The sequence below is a fragment of the Perca flavescens genome, chromosome 21 (genome assembly GCF_004354835.1).
Source record: "Perca flavescens isolate YP-PL-M2 chromosome 21, PFLA_1.0, whole genome shotgun sequence".
NCBI lineage: Eukaryota > Metazoa > Chordata > Actinopteri > Perciformes > Percidae > Perca > Perca flavescens.
This window is the reverse complement of record NC_041351.1, coordinates 10,058,530-10,077,523: the sequence shown is the minus strand read 5'-3', so window position 1 is coordinate 10,077,523 and position 18,994 is coordinate 10,058,530. Positions and strand designations below refer to the sequence as shown.

The 18,994-nt window shown below is 38.8% G+C and overlaps 1 protein-coding gene across 3 annotated transcripts in view; it reads left to right on the top strand.

Annotated features, from left to right (window-relative positions):
• The first annotated feature begins 3,560 nt into the window (after nucleotides 1–3,560).
• Nucleotides 3,561–18,994, top strand: part of ppm1bb (protein phosphatase, Mg2+/Mn2+ dependent, 1Bb) — a 31,096-nt gene continuing 15,662 nt past the window's right edge. For 2 of the 3 annotated variants that reach the window (XM_028567370.1, XM_028567368.1), the window contains exon 1: nucleotides 3,561–3,959. The gene's annotated coding sequence lies outside the window, so the exon portion shown is untranslated. The remainder of the gene's footprint in view (nucleotides 3,960–18,994) is intronic. The other variant, XM_028567369.1, reaches the window with a different exon arrangement.

Genomic DNA, 18,994 nt, shown 5'->3' with positions numbered 1-18,994 from the left:
GCTGATGTCGTGTGAAGAATTCAAAAAGAGAGCTGGAAGGAGAAGTTGAAATTTAACTCAAGGAGTATTGTTTCCCATTTTGAATACCCATTTCAGATTTTTCTTATTATTGATGTTCTCAAGGTTTTTCAGTGGAGAAACATGGGAGTCTCCCATATGCTGTAAGAATTCTAAAGGTTATGTTATGGCGACCGCTTTTACTGTAATTATTTCAACTCTGTTTCTCAGTTTTCTCTACACCTTGATCTTTAGCTCACGACGTAACAACTTTTTGAGCTCTGCAATTGAATGTTTCTTGAAGAAATGCCCATTGGGAGTTGTAGTTAACTTTTCACATTACCCTTTAATGTACACAAGTTTGTACCTTTAACTTTTCATCAAATAACAATATGTTCTAGTTGCTCATGTTTTTTGTTTTTTTTACTAATAATTAAAGCTGTAGTGCGTAATTTCTGTCGCCCCCATGAGGAATTCTAAGTAATGACAACAAAACTGTGTCCACATGATACAAGCCTTATGTGATCACGCACACTGTGAGTCATGTAACATTGTCTGGAGAAAATGAATGGGAGTTTGATTTCCAGAACCACTTTCTAACTCTATTCTAATATTTGGATAAGAGCTTTATGAAGCTGTTACAGGATCTGACAAGCTTGTTTAAATCATACTGAGGCCGTTTTGTGTCATCTCTCTACTCTTGACTCACTAATAAAGCCATGCATTAAACTAAAACATCTACAAAATCAAAATGTTCCAAACAAAAAAACAGCTGCAATGATAAATTAAAAATAAGGAACAAAGTGTTGAGATTCATGTCTAATCATGTCATGTGGGGAACCACCAAACATACTGTAGATCCTTGACCCATTTTTTGGTTAGACATCTTTAATTTTTATGAAAAACTTCCAAATGTTTTGCAATTTCTCCTTCCAAACAGATATTCTGCTGTATGATGCCAAAGAAGGGAAAAAGTGTATTGCATTTATGAAGGACTTTTTTTTAAACTGAAGTTTCTTTAGTCAGTTACAGGTGGCTAGATTAACCTGCTAGGTGGCCTTGGGGAAAAAATTAGCTTTTGGCCTTCTAGTATCCCCCCTTTCCTCCCAGTCTCTGTTCATGTAGTTTTTCTATGCTGAAATACTACTTGTTCACACTTCCTCCAGAGGGAAGTTCCTCATTGTGCCCGTTGGTCATCCAGCCTTGGGTACAGTGTCAGTTTGCATTTATTGCAGATGTGTGTTGTGAATCGATTGAGCTTGAGTTGCCTCCTAGCTCTATTCTTTCCACTGTGGCTTTAACTGTACCATCTAACTAGATTCTGTACTGACGATGTGTCACACAATAACGCAACAGAGTCAATGTTCAAGTGTTGCAATTTGTCCCAGACAAGGTGTAGCTGCATGTTGAAAACCAGCTAAGCAGTGAAAAAAAACATTATACAATAAAAAAGACATTTTCATACAGAATCAAGACTATGAGAGAACACCATATGATTTTGGCTTTGACTGTTTCAGGTATTTCAGAGCAAGGTGCAAAGGTACAAAATGCAGAAATACAATCCTGTATTAAGTCCTGGATTAAGTCCTGCATTCAAATTTTACTGAAGTAAAAGCATAAAACTATAAGCAATCAAAATGTACTTCCTCGTTATGCAGAACAGCCTATTTCAGAATAATGTATATCATTTTATTGGATTATAATTGTTGAAGCACTAATGTGTACATTACTTTAATGTTGCAGCTCATAAGGGTAGAGCTAAAGCCCAGTCTTATCTTTTACTATAATAATACATAATAATGTTTTTGTTGATTATATTCTATATTATTAATCTGAATCTGTAAAGTAACTAAAGTTATCCAATAAATGTAATGGAATAAAAAGTGCAATATTTGCCTATGAATTGTAGTAGTAGTAGGAAGAAGCAGAAAATGGAAATACTCAAGTAGCGTACAAGTACATAAAAATTGTTGTTAAGTACAGTACTTGGGTCAAAACTGGGACAAAGGATTGCTGTTAATCTCAAAGAACTCAATGGAAAAATAGCATGCGGTCAGTTGCTTGAATCATACTGAGATGTTTTAAAAACGTGTTACTTTTTTATTGTGCAAATGCTTCTACACAAAAAGAACTGTCCATACCAGAGGTGCATATGCAAAGAATGACAAAATAACACACACATATATATATATATATATATATATATATATATATATATATATATATATATATTAGGGCTGTCAATCGATTAAAAAAAATTAACAAATTAATTGCACAATTTGCTGTAATTAATCGCGATTAATCGCTTTTTTAAATTGAGACTGAAGCTTATAATAATGGATATTTAAATGCTAAATCACTTAACTTTGCAAATATGAAGAAAAAAACAAAACAAGGAAAGGTTCTGCTAAGTTCAGAATGTTTAATATCTTTCACAACAACAGCAGCAACAATTTGGCTTATTTAGTCCTGCTGAAGGCTGCTGAAACGGCTAGAAACTGTCTGACTTGAGAGCAGATTTTTGTCACCGTCCCCGGCTGCTGTCGCCTGCTCTCGTCTACTTTACAGGCGAGGCGCAGTTCATCTCCAACGAGCCGAGAGTTCAGTCGGCGGCAGGGCAGTCGGGACTCACCCGGAAATGGCGAGCGGAATGAGGTGACTAGTCTCTCAAAATCTGACGAAAATCTTTTAAACTGACCTTTGTTGAGCTGAAATGAAGACAGATTCAGTAACTGCACGGCCTATTTCTCTCTTAAAATGTTTTCAGAAACATGTTTCAGTGAACTATTTTAGTACAATATGAGATCGTATTCTGAACGGCCGCCATGACAGTTTGGCTCTCAATATCCGGAGAAAACAAACCCATGTGACGCGTTCGTCCAATCAGCTGCCGGTTTTCATTACTTGGGCAACAATACAGAGTAGCGCCGCCTGCTGTTATGTAGGCGACACGTTTCTCAGCCGCCGCATGAATTAAACAAACACAGCTGCGTTAATTTCGTTAATTTTTTTTAACGAGTTAAATATTAAAAAATTAACACAAAAATAAACGCGTTAATTTTGAAAGCCCTAATATATATATATATATATATATATATATATATATATATATATATATATATATATATATATAAAATAATGAAAGACATGATACAAATTCAAATCAATGTATCATCGGTCCATGAGAAATGTATTAACATTACACTACAACAGAATTAGTCCTAATTGCCTTCTTGTGTTGCCATATTGATGCAGTTTTTGATACAAATGTCCAAAGTTTGGTTTGGAGTCCGCCCATTTCTTTTTGTGAATGTGGAATTTTCCTAATAATAAAATGAACTGTACAAAAAATAAACATGTTTTTTCATCTCATTAACTAAATACATATGAGAATGTCAAAAAAGTTACTTGTGAATTCTACAGATCCTGTGCATCATAGAACTTCAGTAATAGACCAATGAGAATGTATTTTTGGACAGGGGCAGAGCTAATTGACAGAAGCAGCAGCCAATTAACCGACGTTTCGTCTTGACGTTGTAACCAATCACCGAGCAGATGCCAAAAATAACACCTCCTCTTGTTCAGCACCCAAAGTCGAAGGATAGCTCTGGCCTTTCAATTCAAGAAAGTGCAAGATTTGTGAGTGTTGTATGATATAACAAATTCTCAGTGTCCATATTTGTTTTGGAACGATCGGAATAGTCTTCATTTTATGGGAGAGACAGAACTGGCGTCAAACATGCGTAAAATCCAACGCTGTCCAAGCAGGGAACCACCGAGAAAGGAATTATCGCCGCTCATCTGAGGCCAATCTCGATTATTTTTGTCAAATAAGGAAACATAACATAGCTAGCTAGCTAACGTTAGCTCCGTAGATAGCTAGGTTACCGACATATCTTCACACAAAAGCAGAATCCAGCAGATAATCAAGATTGGATCTACATTCGCAACAGCAGGAAAACGTAAGTAGCATGCTAATATGTGCGCTAACGTCATTAGCTTGAGTTTGAAAAGCTGGGGAATTGCGTTGGCACCAAGCTAGCTAACTGTTAACATTAGCAAGCCAGCTAACGTTAGCTCATATTAACACACCAGCAAGCTAGGCCTTTCCGTAGAGGGAGCAGTGTTAATGGAGTTCAGCATGTGGTCAGTGGATTGGTATTTAACACAGAAACGCATTTCCAAAAAGAGCCAGTTGGTTCATGCTAAATAAATTTTGTTGTACAATAACGTTAGTGTTAAAACAGACCATTGTCAAAATAAACCCTGACCCTTCATCTGAAGGAAACGAACCGACATTTTCTGATCTTAGCTTCTCAAATATTAAGTTTTGCTGCTTTTTTCTGTGTTTTATGTTAATTAAAATGAAGTTTTGGACAGGCAAAACACCATATGTCAACTTGGACTCTCAGACCTTGTGATGGGCCTTTTACACTATGTCATAGACTAAATAAATAATCTATTTATCAAAACAAGAATATTGATAATGAAAATGATCATTAGTTGTAGCCCTAATTGTCTCTCCCTTCATGTGTTAACGTTACCATGTCACACGCTGAGACTTTCACTTTGTTTGTTGGTCTCTATGTCCTGCATTTTGATGATTTTATCACTAAAGTCTGCAGAGATTTAACCTAGTTTCGAAAACACATTACACCTGTCCAGTAAAAGGTGTTGTGCAATAGCTATAGTGTTGAAACATATATATATATATATATATATATATATATATATATATATATATATATATATAACGTGACCCATCATCTGCTGTTTCAAAGTAACTTAGAAACGTTAGCAAGCCAATTCTGAATGAAGCAAATTTTAAAGTAACACTAATCTTACAGTCAAACAACATGTTGGCCTCCAGTTCTTAGTCTGGTCCCAAGCGAGCTAATCTATCCTGGTATATGCCAGTGGTTCTCAAACATTTTTCAAAAATGTACCCCCTTTTGAAATATTTTTTCAGTCCGGTACCCCCAGTGGTAGAAAACAAGGCCATATTAAGATGTACATTACTGCGTTGCACCATCTGTCTGATTTACTAAACAATAACTTTGTAATTTAAAAACACAAATGTTTCGAATCCATCTCTAAATAAATTTATTTTACAGTATAATTGTTTTAGGAATTGTGCATGACATTTTTAAATTAACGTTTAAAAAAAAAGAAATCTCACATACCCCCTCCATAGTTCTCCATAGTACCCCTAGGGTTACGTGTGCACCCATTTGGGAAACGCTGGTATAGGCTAACGTTACACTAGCTATAACTAGCTAATGACAGCTTAGCAGACTTTGACATATAGGTGTCAATGGCTAGCTATGTGATGTTAGCTTGGCAGCTTAATAGTATTTCTAACAATATAACATTATATTTAAAAAAGCACACAACAACAAACTGCCTTGGTCCTATTTATTTCAATAAGTAGCTTAAGTTGAGATATCAATGTCCAGCGTTAACCGCAAATGTGTGTCAAACAAAAATGCATGCAATGACAGTTGGATAGTGTATGTTCTGTTATGTATGCAGTGACCTTAGAAGGTAATTATAACCGCAAGCCCTCGTTGCCACGTCTAGTATCTTTGTTGAAGCCTGTTAAACCAGCCAGTACACATGAAATGTAATCTGAGAAGATAACACTTAATGTTGTTAGTTACAAGCTGGTAAGGTGTTTATAACCAGTCATGTTTCACTGCGGCAACAGCAATGCCCCTCCCAACACTTCACCTATTCTCTGCTGCTCATTATTTACCTAAAATGTATACTATTAACTTGTATACTTAGGTATGTAACAATATATAGTATTACTGCTTTTTTGATAATGCTCAGTGGAGCTGAAAAACTGTAAAAAATAACAGTGAAATTAACTACATTAACAAGAGATTGAAATGCAAACTAAATAAATAAATAAATAGCTACAGCCGTTTTAAGTTTTTAGTTTAAACCATGTTCTTTTGTTTTGCTTTTTAACTGGTCAAGCACGGTGGCAGTTGCACAGTTCCAAGTTTGTGATAAATGCCTCAGTTGACGTAAACATAATAATAATAAAGCGATTATCTTTGCTCCACCATCAATCAACTGATGGTACAGTAAAGTCAACCGCTATACAGCATATGTTTATGTCTTTGTAATCTTTTATGTATATTGCATATATTGTAGGGAGGGGCAGGTCCATAGGCACAGTTTGCCCTGATAATAAACATGGGCTTGGGTGGTAACTCCTAACTTTGCTTTAGATTACTGCAGTACAGGCCTATATGAGGACATTTGATCTACCATAACTCGAAGACTGATTTATGATAATTATGTATTGATAAAAGTGGCCATTGAATTTGGATTTCTGTTTATTCCTTGTTTTGAGAGCAATCAGTGGCAAGATGCTTACTCCTGCTACTAACTTCTTGAACCGTGCATACTGTTCTTCATATAGGTATTTTACAAAAAATTTTGCCTATATGATCCGATAAGTAAGTCACCCTTTGCATCAACTCAGATCTGTAAAAAATAAATACTAGAGATGATTGATAGGTTTGTCACTAGTATTTATTTTTATTTTTCTAATATTGCAATAGGAATTTCTGGAAGTTGGAACCAGGGTTTATTACCAGTCCTAATTCTAAACAGGATTTCCCTTATGCTTTCAAAATTCATTAATTTATTAATTCAATCTTTTATTTATACTCGAGATCGTGGCAAGCTCTACTGTGACTTTCCTTATTAATGGGCAGCACTTCACCAGCAATGCAAAGAGTACTCCTCCAACGTCTGATGCATATCTCCTTCCATGGCAAAGAAAATGTTTGCTAAGATTTTATGTTGAAAGTAAAGCTCTTGTATTCCCATGTGAAGAGGTGTGTGTGCCAGCAGACCAACTTTGCTATCTCTTTTTATTACCTTTTTAGAGTTTAAGAATTTTATATGATCTTAGATGATTAAGCCATTCTAAATTGCCCTACTATATTACAGAGATTTGTCATCTAAGCTAAAGCTTATGATAAATTCACATTTCATCATCAATTTTGTATTGTGCAAAGTTGAAATGCAGCCTAGCAGCCACCCTACTCACCTTCACCAGTATATCAGATTGTGATAAGGTGACCAGGTGACCAGTATATGACATCACTTGGTGTTGGGTGTGTGCCCTGCCAGCCAGAGGAGGAGGAGTTCAATTGCTGTTAATCTTATCTGAGTCAGCAGTCACTGTGTAAAGACTGAGGAGCAGATGAAACACAGTGTCAGTGGGAGATTGAGACCGTCAACAAGCTTATTTTAAGAGTTTGACAGGTCTTAGAGGCATTGGCTGTACACTGATGGAACTTTAGATGTCACAAGGTGCTTTAAAAAAATGTAAAACACTATAAGACCATGCGTTGGTCCTACACAATGGGGAAGAATTTGCACTGTTTAGAAAATTCGCACTGTGTAGGAGTGGGACAAAATATCGATACGGCAATATATCAATGTCCTGGCTGGCGCCAAATATCGATATTTTAATTAATAAGTCACTCTAAAAAGATTTCCCTGCTCCTAGCGTCGGCAGTTCATGGCTCCTCCTTAGTAACTTGAACATAAGTTAACTAGCCGAAGAGGAAGAGTTTTTTAACGGGATGGCAGACAGTAGCCTTGTGAGACCGTCCTAATCTCGCGAGCTCCAGTTTTCCACTCGCAGATCAGTCAGGCATCTTGAGGTAGAGAAAATTTGGAGCCGTTCGCCAAACGACCGGGCCAATCAGCGTTGGTTTTGAGGCGGGTTTAGGTGGTGATAGACAGATGGTTTATCCAATCAGCTAACCAGTATTTTCAGCCAGCGGTAGCCCTAATTCTGTTAGCTGTTTGCTAATGCTTTTTTCTCTTGGATCCTTCTTTTGGAATATGGACCGGGAACCTGAAAGGGTGCCTTTTATTCGTAAATTCTCGTTACACAAACGGCAAATATCCTTTACCGACATGTTGCTTGCATGCTGAGCTAACGAGCTATGCTTTGCCTGCAGCAGCAGGGGCTTGTGGTTGTATTTTCATACGCTTCGTGGATGTGATTGGTTGATTTGGCCCGTCTATCACCAAAATAGGTGATAGACAGTTTATCCAATCAGCTAACCAGTATTTTCGCCCTTTCCCAAAAGTTCTCCAACGGAAAGTTCCCAGATGGATATGCCGAGCAAATGCGAAGCAATCCATCTAGCGGAGTCAGGTTAGGCGGACAGCAGTTTGAGGAAAATTAACAGATGCCCCAGCCACGTTTAACTCCAAAGTTCTGTAATATAAATTTACAGATTGAACAAGTTGTGCTGCAGAATTGTGCTGTTTCCTAACCGTTTGGATTTGCAGTAAAAAATAAAGAGAGAAAACCTGCACTTAACCTTTTCAAGGGCATTTTTGTTCATAGTAAGACCAATATTGTGATGTATCATTATAGGATTGTCTAGCAATATATTGATTATCAATTTTTTGCAGTAATAGCCTAGCTGTTTCGTGATATTGGTATTGTGAGCCGTATATAATATTGTACCATTTAGCGATGCAGATTTATTTTTTCCGCACAGATCTCATTGATGAAATATTGTTGGATTATAAACTTGTTTGCATTGGGGATACAGGTATATTTGGTAAACATTGATCGAGAATCTCAGTCAATAATGAAAATAATTGCTAGGTGCAGACCTAATAAATAGTTACCATCAGTAACTTCATATGCATGGCAGATATTTATTGATACCTGTTGTTATTATTATGTTAGTTACACTTTTTGATTAACAGCTTGCCTGGGTTTCTTGATAGTATCCTAGTTCCTAGGTAATCTTTGTTTTAGTTTGTAAGTCACTTGTTATTGTCGGTGGTCTTAGTTTACAAAAGATTTTAGGAAACTGCTGCCATGGCTGTAGCTGGGCTGTGTTTCGTCTTTATGGAGTGTCCAGATTCAGACAACACAGAATCTTTGTTACACAGGGTGGGAAATTAACATCTACCAGTCACTGATAGAAAAATGTTCAAATTCACCAGCCCCTCGATAGTAAACACAACATTTTGTCATTATTAGCTCATAGACTACATGAATAATATTTAATCAAAACAATAATATTGATAATGAAAATATAGTTGCAGCCCTAATTGTTTCTCCCTTCATGTAGTACCATGTCACTCTTAGACACTGAGGGCCAGGTGTACTAACACTTTTGCGCCCACTTCAGGCATATTTGTTTCGCAACGTGCACGTAAAAGCATGGCGAGGTACGTACAAACGGGCCGCACTGAGGTAAAAGCGCAGGCTGCCTGTCGCGGCGACTGAGAATGGCAAATTGCGCTTTTCCGTGTCATGCATATGCATTCACGGGAGGGTCAAGGGGAAAGTAGGAGTTTACCATGAAGAGATGGGAGGAGAAGCGTAAAGTGCGCCTATTTCATGTATTCCGCGGTATGTACAAAAACCGCCTGTGAAAGAGCGCCTCTATTTTGCGGTAACACATCTCCACCTCTTAAAAGCCGAAAGTGGGTTTCCTCGCATATGCCTCCTGGTGAAATGGCAGCAGTAATCCGAGCAAGACGAAGATAGGCCAAGGAGACGAGCTGAAAGTATTTTTGCCACAAGGATCACACTTTCTCACTTGAGTGAACACAAAATCATTAAGCGTTACAGATTAAGCAGCCATGCAATATTACAGTTACTGGAAGAAATCAAAGATAACATTGAATCTCCGACTCAGCGTCTACATTCCATTCCAGCAGTTGTTAAACTCCTCGCTACATTACAAATATTGGCATCAGGATCATTTCAAACAGTCATAGCATCAGCAGTGGGAATATCGCATTCTGCACACAGCCGTATCATAGCACAAGAATTTAACGCTTTGCTACAGCGCACTAGTCAATACATACATTTCCCCACCAGTAATGCCGAAATAACACACATCAAGCTGTTACCTCTTAAACAAGCTTATCGCTAAGTCTTTGTTTTTGCTGTTTTGACTGACTTGGTGGCTGATCCGTGTTAGAAAGATGTGTGTGCGCAATTTATGATATAGTGGGCGGAGAAAGACGCTGATTACCTGATGAACTGCAGTTTTGGTAAATACGACGTAAACTGAAGTATCACAGTGTAACATGTTTCATGTATCGTGAAAGAATCAAATCGGGACAAAAGCCTAGTGTCCCAGCCCTATTGGTTGTTGGTCTCCACGTTGTGCACTTTGATGATTTTGTCACTAAGGTTTGCAGAGATTTAGCAATGTCACCCTAGTTTCAGAAACGCCATTACACCTGTCCAGTGTCACTTTTTGTCCACAAACTTTGTTTTATGGCATTTTCTGTCATCTCACACTCATAGAGTATAAATCTTATTGACAGTCAAAAAATGCACCGGGTCAAGTGGTAAGGAGGGATTTCCATTGACTGGTATGATCCAGGAGTTGTTAGTTGGACATTGGAAGCACTCTGCAGCAGATTAGTGCACAAAGGGGAGATGAAGAAATGGAGGGTCAATAAAGTTTGCCAAAGTGCTGCATGTTGGATCTTTGCACCTTTTTGTTCTGTGTATAATAAAAGAAACGTAAAAAGGAGACACTATTAGTCTAGGTTAAGTTGGTTTCAGCAGTTAAGATGAAAAGACTAAAGATTAAATATTTAATGAATTTCAGGTGTCAGTAGACACAATAGGTAGGTGTGGCTGCAGAAGGCGTTACACAGGGGACCAGGAGGAATTGCACAACATGAGCTGTGTTCCAATTCAGTGTTGCCTGCTCCAAAGTCCATATTTCAAGACTGAATACGTCATAACCGTTCGACGAGGCCGTCCCATTTCGGAGGCTTCTCCAAATGCGGCTGTGAAATAGGACCTGGTGTATCCTCTGCAGTCCTCGCTCACTATCCTACAATCCATTCTGGGTCAGTTAGTTTAAAGGTGCATTCATGTGGTCCTCCTCACCTCCATAAGTACGGGGAATTACATGAACGTGTCATATTTTTCAGGTGGATGTGTTGATAATCACGGGATGTTGTAGAAAAATGCTACGAAAACGAATTTTGAGAGGAGATGCAGGTTCAGTCAAGCCTTTGGGAATAATCTGATATTGGTTAAAGTCAACACAGGTTTTTGGGAAAAATGACCTACTGCTTTTGTCCTACACAGTCTGGATGTGAAAGTGCTGTGTGGAGTAGCCAACAATCATTAAATCATCAAACTCAAAATTAATCCTTGCCTCGTAATTAGAAGAAATGCATAATTTAATCAAAATTGGAAACGCGCAATAATGTAAAAGTGGAATTTCGGCTGAAAACGTATGTACTACCAAGCTAGGGAGAGGGCTGTGGGGTGGCTGTTGACCCTGTGTAATTACTTTGTTTGGCCTTTGGTGGTGCATGATCGGTCCTTTGTTATTTTTACATACATTACAGTGTTGAACACAGGTATACAACAGAAGTGCCACTGCAATAATGTAATGGTGGATTGTCTACTTCCGCTTACAACTTTGATTTGTCTATTGTAAGTCGACACTGAGGCTGCGTTACCCTGCAAACAGTTTGCATAAGTTAAGCAAGTACGATATTGAAACTACAGTTTGTTTACCACTAGGGCTGGGCGATATGGAGAAAATCAAATAACACGATATTTTTGACCAAATACCTCGATATCGATACTGCAACAATATTGTAGTGTTGACTATTGGTGCTTTCACAAAATATTTATTTATTTAAATAATCATCAGTAATATGGATATAATGACTAAGTGGGTAAAGGCAAATAATAGAACAGTTACAACAGTCTGGTAAGAAAATGACATAACTTTACTGTAATGCAGCCTTTAAAACCAGGAAAAGACAATATTTATGCCATATTACGATATCCAAAATCTAAGATGATATCTAGTCTCATATCACGATATCGATATAATATCGATATATTGCCCAGCCCTATTTACCACAGTGTATTACTGTATTATACAAGAAGAAGTTAGCTGGCTGGCTAGACTGCAGTTAGTCCTGCTTCAACCCTCTGTCGGCTGCATTAATTAATGCAGGCGCAAAATCATATAATTAACTTACCAATCTGTTGTATCCCCAATTACTACATTGTCTGGAGAGTTGGGCATGAACCTACAGGGTGAGTCTCAGTGGATAGCAACATATTTATTGATGTGTACACATGGATATTGCTGGAACCTGTATGTTAACCTTGCTTCCAGGATAGCATTGACTGTTTTGTGTGAGTGTGCCTGCTCTTGCAGCAGCACTCAGGCTCTCTGCAGCATTATGTAATCCCCAACCTTCTACTTCCCTCTCTTCGTAGCCAGTGGTTTTTGGCAGACGCGCGTCTTAGCAAAAGGGGGTGTTGGTTTCGACCTGTGGTTACAGCACGGGTGACGGCAGTTTTGCGGGGGTGAAGTGGTTGAGAGTTCCTGGTTTCAGTCTGATGCCTCTGGAGATATTTTCTAGGGTTTTCTGTGCGTGCCTGCGAGTGTGTTTTTGCCAGCAGTCTATTGTACCATTGTCAGCCCAAGAAATCTTATAGTATCCGCATGTGTTCTTGCAGTCTGACTCCTTACAGGGTCTTGCTGCGGCGACTGCTTTAATGGATGGATGATGCAAGTCCCCTTTTCTCTCTCTACCGGGCGGCTGCGTGTGTGTGTGTCTTTTAGAGCGAATGAGAGAAAGACATAGAGAGGGGGATGTCGCTGAATGAAGCTTAGCCTGGATGTTTGCCCTGCAGGGTGGGTGGTTGCTAGGCAATGGCGGTGTGTTTGTTTTATTTTTAGAGAGAATCACTGCTGGTGAACATAACAGATTTCTTTTTTTTCACACACGTGTGAAAACACTTTATTACCATACATGAACATATAGGCTACTTCTGAGTGGCAGTAGCTGGTGGTGAGAGCTTGATAGAGGGAATCCTGTTCATACAATCATGTAGCAGCAAAGCAATAGAAATCTGAATGGCATGGCCCATTGCCCCACCCTGTACATGAAATCTAAACCGGCCTGGCGTATTTATAGAGCGTCTTTTTCTCGCACATAGACTATGACACTGCAGACATGCGCAGAGCAGACACAAACACACGCATACATACACGTTCCTCTGAAACCAGCTGTCACTCACTCCTTGCATGTATCAACCTTTTTTGGGCACATGCCTGTCATGCAGTGTGTGCGCTCATGTGGGAGGTAATGCAGAGTGAGAAATCAATATGTTGGAGGGGGGAAAAAAAAGATGTGCTCAAGGCGCCTTTTGATTTTTATTGATTTCAAGATCTCATGAGCGCTAAACAAGCCAGGCAATACATACTGTAAGTAGCTTTACACTGCAGCAGTTGCTGACATTTAGGTCAGAATTGATTGGTATGATGGGAAAATATAGTGCAGGTCAAAAATGCCAATGGTGGAAGGCGGTTGAGCATTAACTGCTGCTACTATCTTCAGGTACACTTGTTATTCTTAGAGAAGAATCAGGTAAAATATTCTGTGTTCTCATTTAAAATTTCCTTCTGAATGCTAAAGCTCCAGTCAGGCCTTTAAGGGCTGATACTGACAATTGTTACTTATTATATACATTTTAAAAACATTTCCACGTTAGAGGTTTTGCAAAACCCTCTGCCTCATTTTGAAGTGTTATCCCATGTTATTTTCAAGTTGCATTCTTCAGTGCTCGGAAGCGATTGATTAAATTTTTCTTTCACTAAAGCCTGGCTCACATTACAGGAGTTTTAAAATCCTAACTGATTTTGAAATCTGGTTGCAGCACACACTTGAGGAGAATCTTTGCAGATTTTCTTCCTTCAAATCTTAAAAATGTTCACACTACAAGATTTGAAAATAGTGGTGCATCACACACTTCAAGATATTCTTAAGATTATCTTGCCAGATTTAGCACCTCACGTGACGCAATCTCACGGGGAAGCGCATGTAAACAAAATGGATACTGTGTCACGGCATCTTTTGTTAGACCTGAATGTAGTAGATGATCATTGATCTAGATCTAATGTTTACATTTGCTAGCTAGTGCGCTAGCAACTTTGTACACTCACCCGGTAGTTCCAAATCTGAAGCGATCTCTCCCCAGCTCTTCTCTCTATCATTCCGATTATGATACTCTTTTGATGAGACATTAAACAGGCACTCGTGCTGTTGCCACATCTCCACCATCCTTTCTTCCAACTCGGTTGTCCACCAGACCCGTACTACAGCTGCTTTTGCAGACATTTTCAAAAGTTTCCGTCACTTTCGTCTCCTTGCAGATCTGTCTCTTATTGGCTATTGTGGAAGTACTGACTGGAGGTGCAAGATTCGATCTGTGAACGCCTCACATTACCAGATAAACTGCGCCGAACATCGGAACCGATCAAGGTCCTGGACAAGATTTTTTCTCGGATTCTCGGGAGGGATAAATCGGCTTAAAACTCCTGTAGTGTGAGCCAGGCATTAGCAACCAAATCCTTTGTACCTTCAAAATTCTGGAAAGGTTTCTCCCTAAATGAACACAGAGCAGCTTGAATTATTAGACCATGAGACAGACATGTCTGTTATTTTTTACAAACGCCAAAACTGTCTACTACGAGATGTTTTAACTGACCACTTTGTAACAAAACAGCACAGGGTCTGACTCAACTTTTGCGTGTCCAAAATGCAAAGCACTGCATTGGTCAATCAAATACATGCAAGTGCACATTACTTCATTTGACTTGCCATATATTTCTATAGTTAAAAATACCCCGAAACAAAACAATTGCCGCCATGATTACTTTCCAGAGCAGTAAAATCTGAGCATTTTGGTGCCTGATGAGCCTTCAAACTCATGGATCTGTTACTAAAACTGAACTGCCTGGGTTGCTTTTTGTCTCACCAGTACCTGAACCAACACAGATCCATGAAATGTTTTAACACACATTCACACTCAGAAACTCACTACCAGACCAAATATGCTGGCTGGCTGGCTGACTGACTGCCTCGGCATCCATATTCAGCCTTTGCTTGGGATTAGTTCATTGTCAAAGAGAGTGTATGGTGGTCAGAATGGACAAAGTTTAGTTAAAGGCAAAGATCAAAAACTGACCCAAAAAGACAGATTTCATTCCCATTCAGATCTTTGCAGGTGAGAGTTTCACACCCTGCTGATTCAGTAATGTCACACTCTATATTCTGCCAACAAGTTAGCTAATAGTATTAGTTACCTTTTGTTCAGATTAAAAGAGGCTATGCATGCTCAAAGAAGCTTAATGTTGCAGTGTAATCCTCAACGCTGCAGTTCCTCCTCTGCTATCTTTGTCTTGTTGTCAGGCTCTCTGGCTCTCACCATCCATTGAGTCATTAAAAGCATGCTGTAATTACAGTATGAAGCAGCCTACTGAACTACTGACACCCAAAAGATGGTTTTATTGTACCGACTATAAAATATTATGTGATTTGACAAGAGGAGTCAGTTTTACTTCACTCACATTATGTTTTAAACTTTGAATTGAAAAACAATCTTTGCGCTGATTTATAATGGGAAACGAAAGCTTGTAAAAAGGTATGTGAAAAATTCTAAATCATTTTGTTAAATTTATGTAAATCATGAATACAAATCAAGTTAACTACAGAATTGTGATAATGCTTCTTTCCTTCCTTGTCTGACTTATTTTTACAATCACAATAACTAACAACATTAACTACTAGAATTGGTATTACATATTCTAATAATTATAGCCTGACTTATACTGAATTTTTGAGGCTGAACAATATCGATGATTGGGAGTTTCAAAATGTATAATTAATTGTGGCCGGGTTGGGTCAGTGGGTGGAGCAGGCGCACATATACTGAGAGGTTTATGCCTCAACGCAGAGGTCCAGGGTTCAAATCCGACCTGTGACAATTTCCTGCATGTCTTCCCCCCCTCTCTCTCTCCTTTCTCACCTAGCTGTCCTATCAAATAGAGACAGAAAAAAAGCCCCAAAAATATTTATTTGGCCACTTTTAGGCCTTTATTTCCACATGACATATGAAGACATGAGAGGGGGAATGACATGCAGCAACGGACCGCAGGTCGGAGTCGAACCCGCGGCTGCTGCGTCGAGGAGTAAACCTCTATATATGTGCGCCTGCTCTACAAACTGTGCTTACCTGGCTACACATAAACAGTCTTGATAGGATTCCTTAGATTAGATTTTTAAAGCATTGGGATACATACTAAGAGCGACATTTTAGAATTGTGTTGGACAAATGGCGATTGGTGACACTATTTCTGAAATGATATCAAACCTAGTTCAGCGTTTCTGAAGTTGAAGTTGAAATGTCTTTAATGTCCCCAAGGGGCAATTTGGTTCACAACATGTAGCCAACACATAAACATTAGCACAAAAAAAGCACATAAAACCTAAAATAGTAAATAGATAAAAACATAAGTACACATGTACACTACACTTAAAAAAAGATGACAAATATGTGCTGTGAAATGGGCAGGGATGGCAGATGACCTATAGTTTATTGAGAAACCCAACAGCTGATGGTACAAATGATCTCTGGAATCTGTTAGGCCGGGCATGTTTTCGGAAGGTATACCACCTTCCTGATGGTAGGAGGCAAAACTCAGAGTGTAGTGGGTGAGTGGTGTTAACCAAAATGGCCATTGCCCTCTGTGTGGCTCTGGCCTCATACACAGACCTAATGCCGTTGAGGACAGTGCCAATTATTTTCCGAGATAGGTTTACAATTTAGTCTGTTCTTGTTGGTTACACTCAAATTTCCAAACCAGCAGACCATGGCAAAGGTTAAGATTGACTCGACAAAAGATGAGTAAAAAGTTGTCAGAAGTGATCTGTTAACATTAAACCCCTTCAGCTTTCTTAAAAAAAAAACAGTCTCTGATTGGCTTTTTTACATATATAGTCTGTATTGGTCTCAAAGTTCAATTTATCATCTAAAATGGTGCCCAAGTACTTGTATTGGCTTACCACGTCTAACGCTGTGCCATTAATCAAAGTTGAAGCAGTGGTGGGAGGATTGCGACGGAAAGTCAATACACATCTCTTTGGTTTTAGAGACGTTGAGCTGTAGATATATCTATCTTATGGTGTAAGGACTCGTATATGAGTCACACATAAGGCACATAAGGGTCTTGGATAAAGTGTTATTTACCTGGGTTCTCTGTGACCTCATAGTTAGGAAATCAACTAGCCAGCATATGGTACCAAAGTCAATATCAGGAAATTGAAATAGTCTATGAGCAAGAATATGGGGCTGCATACAGTTGAACGCTGATGAAAAGTCAACAAAACACAAGCGTGCATGTGTCTTCTTGCCCTCTAAATGTCCAGTAACAAAGTCCAGCAGTGATGCTGTGGCATCCTCAACCCCCTTGCTTGGTAGATATGCAAATTGGAGTGGATCAATCATGCCCTGGGTTATGAAAAGTAGAGGTCGGCCGATTTTTGGCATTTTTTAACCTAATCGGCAACGGCCAATATCCCAGTATATCAAGCCGATTATTGGCAGGCGCATCTGCGGGCAGCCTAGTGTTAAAAACATGATTAGGTGACATTTTTTACAGCGCACTCAGACCAGCTGCCTCCAGCCCCTCCCCTTGTGAATTCTTGCGCTGTGTGTCTCGCACAGTCACTTCAGGCTCAGACGCTACCGTTAGCATATTGCTGGTGTTCTTGCCTTGATCGCCTTGTTTAACTGTACTAATAAAACTGTACAAAACACCGCGGCCACACCGCTGTGGAAGCTCCCCAAATGTCATTTATCAGAGTCTGGTTGTTACCCTTGTCCGTGACAGTCTCATCCACTAACTACCGCTAACGGAGCTAATCGTTGCTAACAGAGCCTTCAGTTCTCCGTGCCTGTATCCATTAACTGCATCTATGGACTTGAGCACGAATAAAACCCTTACTTTTATTAAATTGGCTGGACTAGTTTTAAATTACAACTCAGAGTTGTTTGAATGACAGAAATCTGCTCAGATAAGATCCTAATGAGTGCAACAGGACATGTAACAGTAGGATCCCCAAAACACAGATACAACACTTCAACAAATGAACAATGATCTAACAAACAAGGTGAACAAGAATTGACTTTAGATAGCCCTAGTCTGATGTGATTCAACAGGAGTTAAATAGTGTTGAGATTAATATTAACATGTCACTTTCTGTGAAGCTTGCAGATTTGTATTCTCAGAAGTTTAAATGCTGTTAAGTGCACTAAACTTTATTTTTTCATTTAAAAGTTTATTTGACACTTTATTTTCTTCTTACCTGTTTCGTTTATTTAATATATTTTTCATACATTATTTATACAATATACAGTATGTTTTTACATTATACAAGTGTAGATTGGTGAAGTGTTCAATAAATGTTTTTGTTGAGAAATTCTGTGTATATTAGTGTTACATTTTATCTTTCAAATAGAGGTTTAAAAACAACCACATATCGGCCAAATATCGGCCAAAATTAATTGGCAGCATTTATCGGCCATCAGCTGACCCTGATTTCTAAAGATCGGCATAAGTAAACTCTTTACAGTACGTTCAAAACCCTTAATTATCAGAGAGGTCAGAGCCATGGGGCGATAGTCATTCAGCACCTTTTGGAGATGGGACTTTTGCCACTGGAACCACAACTGATTCTTTCTATAACCCTGGGACTTTGCTTTGTGATAGCGAAAGTTGGAAAATAAATGTGAAAATACTGCTCAAGAACAGAGCACAGATTTTAAGCAATCGGCCGCTGATGCGGTCAGGCCCCTGGCTCTTCCTTATGCTCATCAGCTCAAGAGTCTTCCAGACGTCAGAATCTGACGAGTTCTGTACTGCAATGTCTTGTTACTTATGGACCGACATATATATATACCCATTTGCAATAGGATAATACTGGCCGATTTATTGGTCTAGCTCTAATTCTAATTCTGTGCAGCATACCTATGGTACAGTAGTGCATTAGCATAAAAGTGGCTGACTTGGTGAGGGATAAATTATCTTCTTTGTCTTTGCTGGGGATGGTGTAATTGTAATTTTGTTTCTTTCTTTGATTAATC